At 36.7% G+C, this 12,971-nt stretch overlaps 1 long non-coding RNA gene across 1 annotated transcript in view; it reads right to left on the bottom strand.

The window, feature by feature from the left end:
* The window catches only part of LOC134760359 (uncharacterized), a 335,124-nt gene that overhangs the window by 121,030 nt on the left and 201,123 nt on the right, over positions 1-12,971 (bottom strand). The window contains exon 5 of the long non-coding RNA XR_010137687.1: positions 8,687-8,874. This is a non-coding gene — a long non-coding RNA (uncharacterized LOC134760359). The remainder of the gene's footprint in view (positions 1-8,686; positions 8,875-12,971) is intronic.

Raw genomic sequence — 12,971 nt, 5'->3', positions numbered from 1 at the left:
AGGGAATCCTTTGCTAAGGTTTCCATAAAGGCTCGATGCTTTCTGGTGCAACACGTTGCCATCAATTGAGATATTTTTGTGTTCATGTCTTCTACCCACAAATATAATCCCTTTTTCATCTTAACTACTTATTGCTTACTTTGGCCACAAGTTTTGCAGTTTGAGATGTGACAGCAAAACTAGCACAAATTTCTTGTCGTTCTTCACAATATTATTGATAGACGATTTGTTCTTATTATAGATCTTAGCAACTTCAGCATGTAACTTTTTTTTCTTTATTGAGAACTCACCTTTGTACTTAAAGGAACACTTTACTGCTTCTCCTTGGCATATCCGATTTGCCAGCATCACCACTCTTGCACTTTGGAACCATTATTAAGTAAAATAAGGGTTACTTTAACACAAGCACTGTGATACTATACAAGTCCATCTGATAACCCAGAGGACTACCAAGTGACTGACAGGAAGGTTGCATCTATGGTATGGATATACTGGACGAAGGAATGATTTTTGTCCTGGGTAAGACAGAGCAAGATAGTATGAGATTTCATCATAATACTCAGAATGGAATGTAATTTAAAACTTAGAAAATGTTTCTTTATAGAATTTTCTAGTTAATATTTTAGGACCATGTTGATTGCAGGTAACTGAAACCATGGAAAGCTAAACCTCACATAAAAGGATGACTACACTATTTTACCAAAGATTCTATAATTAATAAATAGTGGAATGAGGATTTGAGTGAAAGCAATCTGACATCACAACCCAATTCTTAGTCAGCACTGTGTGCTGAACACTGAGTTAATCTCACTTAGCAACACACTTCCATGCCACTATATCCCTTCTATATTTACCAAACATTTGGATTTGATTTTGTAATATTTCTCTCTGATATGCAATAGCTGCATTCTTATATGAGTCAAACGGCAAATCTATTATTTTTCTCTCACCCTTTGCTCCATTTACAACAGCTGATGACCAATAACCATTCATTTGACTCTCAAAAGTCATCATTTTTTTTTCTGCACAATTTCTGTCTTCAAGAACTACTTGGGGCTGGGCACAGTGGTTCACACCTGTAATTCCAGCATTTTGGGATACCAAAACATGAGGAACACCAGAGGTCAGGAGTTCCAGACCAGCCTGGCCAACATGGTAAAAACTCGTCTCTACCAAAAATATAAAAATTAGCTGGGCGTGGTGGCATGTGCCTGTAATCCCAGCTACTCAAAAGACTGAGGCAGGAGAATTGCTTCAACCTGGGAGGTGGAGGCTGCGGTGAACTGAGATAGTGCCACTGCACTCCAGCCTGGGCAACAGAGCAAGACTCTGTCTCAAAAAAAAAAAAAAAAAAAAAAAAAACTGCTTGGATAATGGGAAAATATGTGCATTTTCTTGCATTCAGTTGTAAGGAACACATGAAGGCACACTATTTTCATTAATTTTCATTATGGTCTTCAGATTTATAAAGGTTTGGTCCATAGAACATATCAACTAGCTCTTTTGCAAGTCACCTAAATAAAGATACAAGGAACTAATCATACTGGATCATACAGAATTTGAGCCCAATAGCAGAACAAAAATCTTGCTAAGAAAAAATTTTATTAGGCAAAAGTCTGAAATTTTGTTCAGTAGCAGCAACACTGAGGGTGTGCAGGAAATTTTGAAACAAGATGAATATTATAACCTGAACAAGCTCTAAAATTTATCAACTCGTACTTCATAATGCTTTATGAAGTTTTTTCTAGCTCATAGATTCTATTATCTAATTATTAAAGGAATTTAAAGTTATCTTTGTCATCTTCAAATTTTTAAAAGAATCTTATATTAAACAAATTAAATGTTTACCAAGGCTTATAGCTGTGTAATAACTATCTATTTGAAAGGAAAAAATTTTATATTTTATTCATAAACTCGATCATTTATAAATCTGAGCTTCTCACATTGTGGTTCTTTCCAAGGCTGGAGAAGAGTGGTTTCCATCTAATTTATAATTGTGGAACTTGCCTCATAATGTATCTTTTGCTTTCCAATGGCAACTTCAGAGTTTTCTTGCTAGAATCCATCTGTAAGGCTTATTTCATCATCTTCTTTGCTTGTAGATTATGGACTGGCATGTCATAAACCCAACTTGAAGTAGAAATTCTTACTGTATTACAAAATAGCTTTTCACGTGATTTTTGTTTTTTCCAGCACCTGGGTTCCTAGGCATTTTCTGGGAACCAAAAAGATGGCATAGAGATCTCTCTTCCACATATAAAATATGTTGGACTTGGTTTCTCACAGACATGAAAGATAACCCAAAGACAAAACAAAGGAAGGTGTACAGCAGATGTTTCATGCTTTCTCAGTTAGGAAATGTCTAATCCTTCAGACTAGGAAAATGAGAGCAAAACGATAGAATCACAGAGCAAAACAGCAAAGGCACCTCAAGGGATTATCTGGGGGCTTGCCTTTCAGGTAACCAAAACAGTTCTCTTGAAACCGTAACCATCCTGCTTAAGGTTATACGGGCAGTACAGCCAAGGAAAATTTGACCCTGCATCCCAGGCTGTTAACACAGAATTCTTTTCACTCTCCACACTGTGCCCAGTTGACAGATTTGACATAGCTTTAGCACATGGTCTTTTCAAAGTGATATAAATTAATCTCTTGTAGTAGTACCTATGTGAGTAACATCATCATATCCTTGACTCAGGCACTTTTTCTGTCTTTAATTGGCAATAAGTTCCAACTGTTTATGGACGCTTATAAGAAACATCATCCAATTGTTGCTTCAGAAAATAGCATATACTTAAAGTATATTTTGTTAATAAAACATTTGTGAAATTGCTGACATTTAAAAAATAATTTTAGAGCATTTGGGAGACAAAACACCATGATTTACGTGGAAAGGCTTTCAAAGCCCATGAAGTTCCTTAAATAGCTATGAGACCTCCTACTGTTTATATTTTATTTGTGATCTTGTAGACAGATTCGTTGCTTCACTTCAGCCTTGTTGTTATTTGTGTTGACAACAATGTACAGGCTATATAAACTGAAATCTACCTCCCCAGCAAAATATATATTGGAGGTATGTACTTATAAAATTTTTCAATGTATACTTTAATTTTCATCAAGGGTTTTTATTATTGTTATTATCATTGTTTGGGGGGACTTTGTAACTAGTAACAGATTACACATAAAAACCCAAAGAAACCAAGAATTTAAATAATGAAAGAGATTTTTATATTTTCTAAAATGAAGTCTTTTACTGTTAGACAAAGTACCTTGGGCCAGGTTTGTACATTTTTTGCTTTGTTCTTTTATGTGTATTATTTATTTTTTAGATATAACCTAAGTTGCTTCTTTATTTTTAAAATCTGTAGGCTATAAAAGTTTCCATTTAGGTTTACTTTTTTATTGAGCATGTAAAATTTATGCCATCTACTTTAATTTTCTATATAGAAGCATATTCATGAAAGAATTTCCTGTATATTATTTGTTGCTTTAAATATTTCTCCTATTTATCTTAGCTTTTGATATATTGTTAATATTTGACTCAAAATATTTGGTATTCTGCTTTGACCTTGCTCTTTATGAGTTCAAATATGTGATTATTCTATTTTTGTAAGTATGTTTTACATTATCCAGAATAAAATGCAATTATAATGATAAAAGTATTGAACTTTCACTTCAATTTGATAGTCAAAATCTCTCTTGTGACATCTGAATACATTTGAACAAATAAATGTAAAAAATACCCGCCTATACCCAACAATAACCTCCCATACTTTATAGGAAAATGAAGCATTCAAGCCTTGGAATCAAGAAACATGTGCTCCAGTCATTGTCGGGGTTTTATACTATTATAACATTTTTTCTGAAAATCTCAAAACCACTCGTGATTTCCATTTTTTTAATCTATTAGATGTTGATGATAATACCTCTGCTATCCCCTTACCGAATTTGTAAATGTAATTATTAAGTACCTCTTATATTCCTAATATGTACCTGATGCTGCCTTTTTTTTTTTTTTTTTGAGACAGAGTCTCGCTTTGTCACCCAGGCTGGAGTGCAGTGGCGCCATCTCGGCTCACTGCAAGCTCCGCCTCCCGGGTTCACGCCATTCTCCTGCCTCAGCCTCCCGAGTAGCTGGGACTACAGGCGCCTGCCACCACGCCTGGCTAATTTTTTGTATTTTTAGTAGAGATGGGGTTTCATCGTGTTAGCCAGGATGGTCTCGATCTCCTGACCTCGTGATCCGCCCACCTTTTAATCTTCATCTGAATGTATATTAATCACAAGCAGGTTTTCTTATCTCTAGATCATAGAGGAAGAAACAAAGGTTCAGAGAAGTTAAATAGTCTTATTTTTAAGTGGCAGAATTGGAGTTTACCTCAACTGCCTAATGACATGCCCTCATCTAGTGTATAAGTTGAAGGAATAGAAAATACAAGTGCTTTTCAGTTTTACTTCTTTTTTTTTAATTTAATCTATATGTTATCAAAAAATAAAGTCTCCTGAATATTGATAAGAATTTTCCAAAAGTATTCCTCATATGTTGAAATACATTGGCCCATATTTTAACATCAGTAAGCATTTCTTATACAGTTTGATGTTCTTGCATTTCAAAGCACAAGATTATGATCTTTTGATTTCAAAAGATGAAATTCTGCCATGCATTCTGTTGATTATTTCCTTTGCCATGCAGAAACTTTCTAGTATGATGTAGTCCTGCTTGCTTATTTTGGTTGTGTTGTCTGTGCTTTTGGTGTCATATCTATGACATTATTGCCAAGACCAATGTCACAGAGCATTTCTCTGGTTTTCCTTGTAGAGGTTTTACATTTAAGTCTTCAATCTATTTTGAGTTAGTTTTTGTGTATGGTGTAAGATAAGAATCAAATTTCATTCTTTTGCGTGTGGATATCCAGTTTTCCTAACACCATTTGTTGAAGACACTATTCTTTCTCCATTGTGTATTCTTGGCATCCTTGTTGAAGATCAGTTCACCATATAAACGTGGGTTTATTTCTGCACTCTTTATCCTGTTCCATTGGTCTATATGTCCATCTCTATGCTAGTATCATAATGTTTTGATAACTATAGACTTCTATTATAGTTTGAAATCAGGAAGTATAATTCCTTCAGGTTTGTCCTTGCTTCTCAAGCTTGATTTAGCTATTTGCAAAATAATCAAGAGATTGAAAAAGCAACCTACAGAATGGGAGAAAATATTTGAAAACTGTGTATCCGATAAGGGGTTAATCTTTAAAATATATAAGAAATTCCCATAATATCAATAATAAAGTTAATAACTCAATTAAAAGTGAGTTAAGACATATAGACATTTTTCTAAAGGCATACAAATGGCCAAGAGACAAATGAAAAACACCATTAGTTATCATGGAAATGCAAATTGAGACACAATGAGATATTACTTCACACGTAAGAATGGCTATTATCAAAAAAAGAGAAAAAAAGTGTTGACAAGAATGTACAAAAATTAGAATCCTTGGACACCGTTGGTGGGAATATAAAATAGTGCAGCCACTGTGGAAAATAATATGGATGTTTCTCAAAAAAATTAAAAATAGAACTACCATATGATCCGGCAATCTTACTTATTTGCATCTATCTAAAAGTATTAAAACCAAGATCTTAATTGATCTTGCAGCAGTATTTATTGCAGCAGTATTTACCATAGCCAAGATGTATAAACAACTGTACATGGATAAATTGATAAAGAAAATGTGGTATATACACATAAGGAAATACTATTTAGTCTTACAAAAAGAGTTCTGAAATAATAACAGCATGATGAACCTTATTTCACTTGCTAAGTGAAATAAGCTTGCCACAGAAGGACAAACACTGCATGATTCCACTTACGGGAATTATCATATATAGTCAAATTCATAGAATCAAAGTGTGGAATGGTAGTTGCCAAGGGCTAGAGGAAGGGGAAATGAGGCCTTACTAATTAATGGGCACAAAGTTTTAGTTAAGCAAGATAAATAAGCTCTAGAGATCTACTGTAGATCATTGTACCTATTGTCAACAATAGTGTATCGTGAACTTAACTTCTTGGAGAGTAGATCTTATGATAAATGTTCTTACCACAATGAAATAAAATTTTAAAAGAAAGAGAAAATGCAATATAATCTTTCTGTGCCCCAAAAGAAAATAATTCTACACAACAATCAAGTGGGCAAAGCAAAACACAGGTCTTCCCAAAGAAGAACTTCTCCTCAATATCTATTCATTATTTACTAAACATCTACTTAATACCTACGATTTGCAATGCATTCTGGAGCTACATAAAATATGGTCATAAAATATAAAATTTGGAAATTGAAATGTTCTGTGGGGATCATTTAGCACAATTGTTTCATTCAGCAAATGAAAAACTTATTTTATTTTATTTTTGAGATGGAGTTTCGCTCTTGTTGCCCAGGCTGGAGTGCAATGGTGCATCTCGGCTCAAAGCAATCTCTGCCTCCAGGGTTCAAATGATTCTCCTGTCTCAGCCTCCTGAGTAGCTGGGATTACAGGCGCCTGCCACTATGCCCAACTAATTTTTTGGTATTTTTAGTAGAGACGGGGTTTCACCATGTTGGCCAGGCTGGTCTCGAACTCCTGACCTCAAGTGATTCACCTACCTCGGCCTCCCAAAGTGCTGGGATTGCAGGCATGAGCCACCATGCCTGGCCGAAAAACTTATTTGAAAAAACAGGCATTCAAAGTTACCTATGCTCTAAGTCTCTTGCATCTAGATCAATAGTGCTGCCACAGCAGTTTTCAAAACATTTGTTGCTTAACACTTCTTTATAACATATAATGCCAGCAGGCCATCACACCACACATTCAATTTAGAGGTAAAAAATGCTATCCCAGCCAGATGATTTTGCATGCATGAATGTAACAGAGAGGTATTTTCAGACACTCAAGAATAGAATGAACATTGTTATTCCTTTTTTTTTTTTTTTTTTTTTTTTGAGACAGAGTCTTGCTCTGTTGCCCAGGCTAAAGTGCAGTGGTGCGATCTTGGCTCACTGCAAGCTCCGCCTCCCGGGTTCACGCCATTCTCCTGCCTTAGCCTCCCGAGTAGCTGGGACTACAGGCACCTGCCACCACGCCCGGCTAATTTTTTGTATTTTTAGTAGAGATGGGGTTTCACCATGTTAGCCAGGATGGTCTCGATCTCCTGACCTCGTGATCCACCCGCCTCAGCCTCCCAAAGCGCTGGGATTACAGACGTGAACCACCGCACCCGGCCTGAACATTTTTCTTGAAACATAACTTGCTTGATGCAAGTACGTTATAATACTAGTAAATCTAAGAATATGCAAATGACCACTCTACTTTTATATTTTTTAAAAGACTAGTGGTAATCAAATAATAAAAGCAAAAATAAATAAAAATTTAAAAGTAGAATGGTTTTATATATAAATCACTTGTGATTTATATCTTTAAAAGACTAATAGTAATAAAATAATGAAGGCAGAAATAAATAAAAATTTAAATCATGGGTGCTTTCAATTCCCCGTGCTTCACAAGGAGACATGCTCTTTATTGAAACACACTAATTACACATTGCTGAGTTGATCTCATACACTAGCCCTGTGCATCAGGAATTCACCCCGTGGGCTACGCATCCGGATGGAAACTACTTTAAATGTTCACCAAGCCTAGTGTCATGTTCTTATCAAATGTCACAAAACACATGACATAATATCCACAAATCATGAGGTGTCCTCTTATTGCCAAAGATACATAGGAAATAAAATTAATTTTTGGTCAAATGGAAAAGCTTCTTTCACAGACTTATTGCTGCAATATCAAACTTCTGTTAAAAAGATAAACTATTATCTGGGAAAAGTTTTCATGTTATTTGAAAGTTAAATTAAAATCTTTAAAAATGGAAGATAACCATCACAATTTACTTTTGTTTTCCCTTTGAGTTTGTTTTTGTAACTTAAGCATTTAAAGATGGCATCCAACAAATTAGAACTCACTTTGAAAAACACACTTTTGTTCCTTTATTTTTAGCATTTTACTTATTGCCCATCAAGTTCCGCTTCCACTATGCTTTATATTTACATATACATGCCTCTATTTGAGCAAGGCAATTTCATTCCTTGAAATGCAGAACTCCATGTATTAGATAGCTTCCTTTTTAAAGAAATGAGAAATTCTGGAATAATTGAATTGCTTCTTAAAACTTAAAAAATTTGTTACTGACAATGCCCAGATCAGATCAAATTCTCTTGCTTACATATTAATATTCTACCTGTTCAAGGACTGATCTAAAATTTCCGCTCAATTTTAAATCTTCCTTTTTGCAGAAAATTTTATTTGGATCATTATCTTTGTCTTATCTTTATCAAAGATTCTGACTGTCTTGGGGAATTGGAAAGTTTAAGTATAATTTTCAGGAAAAAAAATCATGTCTCTCACACAAATACAAAATGATCACATGTAAAAAAAATTTATTTAACTCATAATTGATGGAGAGCAGTAAGATGTTATGACTGGTTCAAAGTGTGTTTTAGAAGCTTGAGTATTTATGGAGTGGTGAGATTCCTGGGTTAGATACAAAATTACCACATGCCCCACAAAGCCATAAATGTTTGGGCTGACTATCTAGACAATCCTTGGGTAGTCTTCACTCCCACGAGACATTTAAATACATGCTACTCACCGTTTTGTTTAGGTTCATCTTTGACATAATTTTTCTGTCGGGGTAATTTAAAAACTATGCAACTATCATCAAGATTCAAGAACAGATTTTTTTTAATATGGTGAAAAATGTGTAGTTTTCTCACTGAAATCAATGCTATGCATATGTAGCTCAGATTCCCCATCCTTTTCAGCAATTCCTCTCAGAATCTATACAAATATGAAGAGCAAATGGAAAAAAGGTAGTTATTAGATTTCACAGGAATGTTATTTGAAATTAACTTTGAAGTATATGTAACTGATAAATCACAGATTCCCTTTAAAATATTAAGAAGAAAAACAGACAAGTAGTGAACGGGTTTGTGTCTGTGAAGAGGAAGGAATAGTTCCTTCAGAAAGTCCACAGGAAGAGTAGCAGTCAGAACTAAATATGAATACTTCAGACGGGGATTAAGTTTCCTTAAAGGCCATGAGATAGTTGAAGACTATATATAATCATTTGTACTTCTCTGATAAAACTCAATTCCAAGAAAACTTAGACATAATTGCTCCCACATTTGAAATTTGTGTAATGAAATGCTGATTGAAATTCAATGACTTTCAAAAGTCTGATTTTTTCCCATGTCAGTTTCTTTGAAGATGTATTGATGTTGAGAAAATGATTCAACGCTTTGAATGCAATTCAACATAGTATATGCAATTTTCAGTTCATTGAAGCAGAATGGAGCTCAAATATGTGGATTGGTATTTATATCTATAGGGAGGGGAATGTCTTTCCTTCTCTTTTAGGTTCTGATGTACAAAGCATTTTGATGACTTAGATACATTTCTTTTAATCAACTTTGAAGACAAATCAGAAATATTTGCTAAAATTATTGGAAACTTTTTTTTAACCTAGTTCTGAAAAAGAACTTGACTCTTGAATGGACATTCCCATTGCAGTAAAGAATACCAGTATTACTTGGGGAAAATGTGGAAACTAGATTTTCACACAACCACTCCTAATCATTTTAAATATATACAAAAATATGTATCTGGAAATATAAGAGAGAGTTGTATTACCAGGAAAAGCAGTCTAGAAGAAAACCCTAATTTTCTTTTTTTTGTAATCTCACAAAAACATTCTAATGAGTGTTTGGACAGGGGAGACAAGAATAATATACCATAAAACCTCATTGAAAATCCCAGCCCCATTGCTGCCCTTGCCACATTAGAACTCTGATTATCTCACAGCCACATCCCACCCCTGAAACTCTCCAAAGCCCTCATCTACACCGGCTGCTTTCCTGTTTGTTTCTTCTCCAAGCTTCCTGGATCTTGGTTTCACTCTCTTAACAGTTCTCACCACCTTGGTTACTGCCCTCTGTTACATAATGAGGGTAGAACCAGGAGAAAGGGGGAATTTCAAGTGGAGAATGTCAGGATACTCCTCAGAGAGAGGAGAGGGGTAAGGTTGTTTTATTATTTTTATTGTCATATATTATATTATATTTTTCTCCCTGTTACCCATGGAACCATTTCAGGTTGGGTGGTTTTGTGGGTTTTTTTGTTTTTTTCCTTCACGGCCATCAAGACAGAGGAAACAGAACATTGTAACCAATTTATTTTCTGATTCATGTTTTAGTGATCATGAATTATCTTTCATTCCTGCCATGCTGCACATTGTTCCATGGCCATCTTCTTTAGTCACAGTTTCTTGTGCCTAGAAAATCTTTTCACTTTTTATTTTCACCTTGCTAACTCAAACTCCTTCAAGTCTCTACAAAGTCACTTCCCAAAGGCTGCTCTGTGCCCAACCCGTGCTGAGCACCTATCTGGATGTTCCCATTGCGCCCCACATGCTCTCTGATTACAACAGCGGCTGCATTATATTACCATGACCCGTCGAGGCATATTAGAGGGGAGCTTCTGAGTTTGTTTTCATGTGTTGTATTCCCAGTGCTCCCTGCAGGGTGGGCTGGGGTGCATAGTAGGGGATCAACGCAATTATGTTGATCAGAATTGAACTGAACTGAAATAAAAAGGAATAAAAGAATAGAAGGTAGAAAACGGTCTGGTCATCCAGGACTGAAGACAGAACAGGAGCAGTCTCCCACATGAGCACTGGGACTCAGGTGGGGAACACTATAGACTGTTTCTGTGGCTTGCTTTGACCAATAAAAAAAAGGCAGAAATGCAATGTGTTGTCAGAGTGTAGATCGCAGTGGCCTTGTTTGGTTTCTTTTGTTCTATTTTGCTTCTGTTACTGCCATGAGTAGGCCATGCCTTGGTGTATAGAGAGAAAAAACAGTTTCCCCTCCTATATGTTCAACATTCACTGCAGAATACTTCTGTGGCCATATGTGTGGGGATTTTTCTCCACATCAAATAATTTTGAGATACCAACTGGGTGTCCCAGTTTGATTCAATTCCAACACTAATCTGAGTTTGTGCAGACACCCCACAGGTTAAAGGCTCAATCTCATATGACTGCCCCTCTGCCACAATTTCAACTACAAATCACAAGAAGTAGGTTCCCAGCTTACCCCCAACTCTGCCTTACTTGTATAACAAATCAGAGGTTTCCATGACCCCATTCTTGGGTTCAGTTAATTTGTTAGAGCAGCTCACACAACTTACTTGTTTTTTACCAGTTTTTTATCTTAGTAAAGGACATGATAAAAGATACAATTTGCTATGGTTCGAATATTTGACACATCCGTATCTCATGTTAAAATTTGATTCCTGGCCAAGCGCAGTGGCTCATCCCTCGAATCCCAGTGCTTTGGGAGGCAAAGGCGGACGGATCACTTGAGGCCAGGAGTTTGAGACCAGCCTGGGAAACACTGCAAAACCCCATTTCTACAAAAAACTATAAAACAGCCAGGTATGGTAGCATGCACCTGTAGTTCCAGCTAATTGGGGGGCTGAGGCAGGAAGATCACTTGAGCCCAGGAGGTCAGGGCTGCAATGAGCTATGTTCATACCAGTGCACTCCAGCCTGGGTGACAGTGTGAGACTCTGTCTCTATAAAGAATAATAATAATAATAAAAATAAATAAATTAGCTGGGCATGGGGGTGTGCTTCTGTAGTCCTAGCTACTCTGGAGGCTGAAGTGGGAGGATTGCTTGAGCCCAGCAGTTTGAGGTTACAGTGAGCTATGATCCCACCACTGCACTCCAGCCTGAGAGACAAAGCAAGATGCTCTCTGTAAAAATAAATTTAAAGAAAAAAAAATCCTAATGTTAGAAATGGTGCCCAATAGGGTGTGTGAATGATGGTGGGGGGCCAGATCCCTCATGAATAGATTAATGCCCTCCCTTGGTGGGATAGGGAGGCAGTGAGTGACTTCTTGCTCTATAAGTTTCCCCAAAAGCTGATTGTTAATAAGACTTTGGCACCACCCTCCCCTCTCTTTTGCTTTCTCTCTCTTCTGCCATGTGACCTCTGCACACGCCGGCTCTGCTTCGCCTTTAACCACGAATGGAAGCTTCTTGAGGCCCTCATCAGAAGCAAATATTAAGGCCGTGTTTTTTGTACAGCCTACAGAACTGTAAGCCAAATAAACCTCTTTTCTTTATACATTATCCAGCTCATGTATTCCTTTACAGTAACATAAACGTTCTAAGACATGGATAAACATTCAGATAAACAGATATGTTAGGGTGAGGTCTGGAAGGGTCCTGAGTGCAGGAGCTTCTGTCTCCATGGAATTGGGGTGCATCACCCTCCCGGCATATGGATGTATTTGCCACATGGATGTGCTCTGAACCTTGTACCTTTGAGATTTTTATGGCGTTTCATCACATAGATATGATTATTAACTCAGTTGCCAGTCCTCTCCTGTCTCTAGAGAATGGGGGCTGGGGCTGAAAGTTCTAAGCCTCCAGTCTTGGCTTGGTCTTTCTGGCAACCAGCTCCCATCCAGAAGCCCACCAAGAGTCACGTCATTAGAACATAAGACATTCACATCACACAGGAAATACCAAGGGATTTAGTGGTTCTGTGTCAGGAATTGGGATCAAAGACCAAATATTAGAAGAAAAGATTCTCCTTCCATCTCTATAGCCCAGGAAATTACAAGGGCTTTAGAAGCTCTGTGCCAGGATCTGGGGGAAGAGACCAATATAAAAAAATACTTCTTATTTCTCATCTATCCAGTTCCCCAGGCCAAGGACGATGAGACACATGAGACAGATTTACTGGACCCAGTGCCAACCAACCCACCATCCTGCAGAGGGAAGCAGGAGTGTTCCATAGCCATGGTCCAAAACAAAGCACACAACCAGGTCCAGCCTAGACACACTCAACCCCAGCCAACCCACAG

The sequence above is a fragment of the Pongo abelii genome, chromosome 17 (genome assembly GCF_028885655.2).
Source record: "Pongo abelii isolate AG06213 chromosome 17, NHGRI_mPonAbe1-v2.0_pri, whole genome shotgun sequence".
Classification (NCBI taxonomy): Eukaryota; Metazoa; Chordata; class Mammalia; order Primates; family Hominidae; genus Pongo; species Pongo abelii.
Note: the sequence above shows the minus strand (reverse complement) of the source record. Positions and strands in the feature narration are given on the sequence as shown.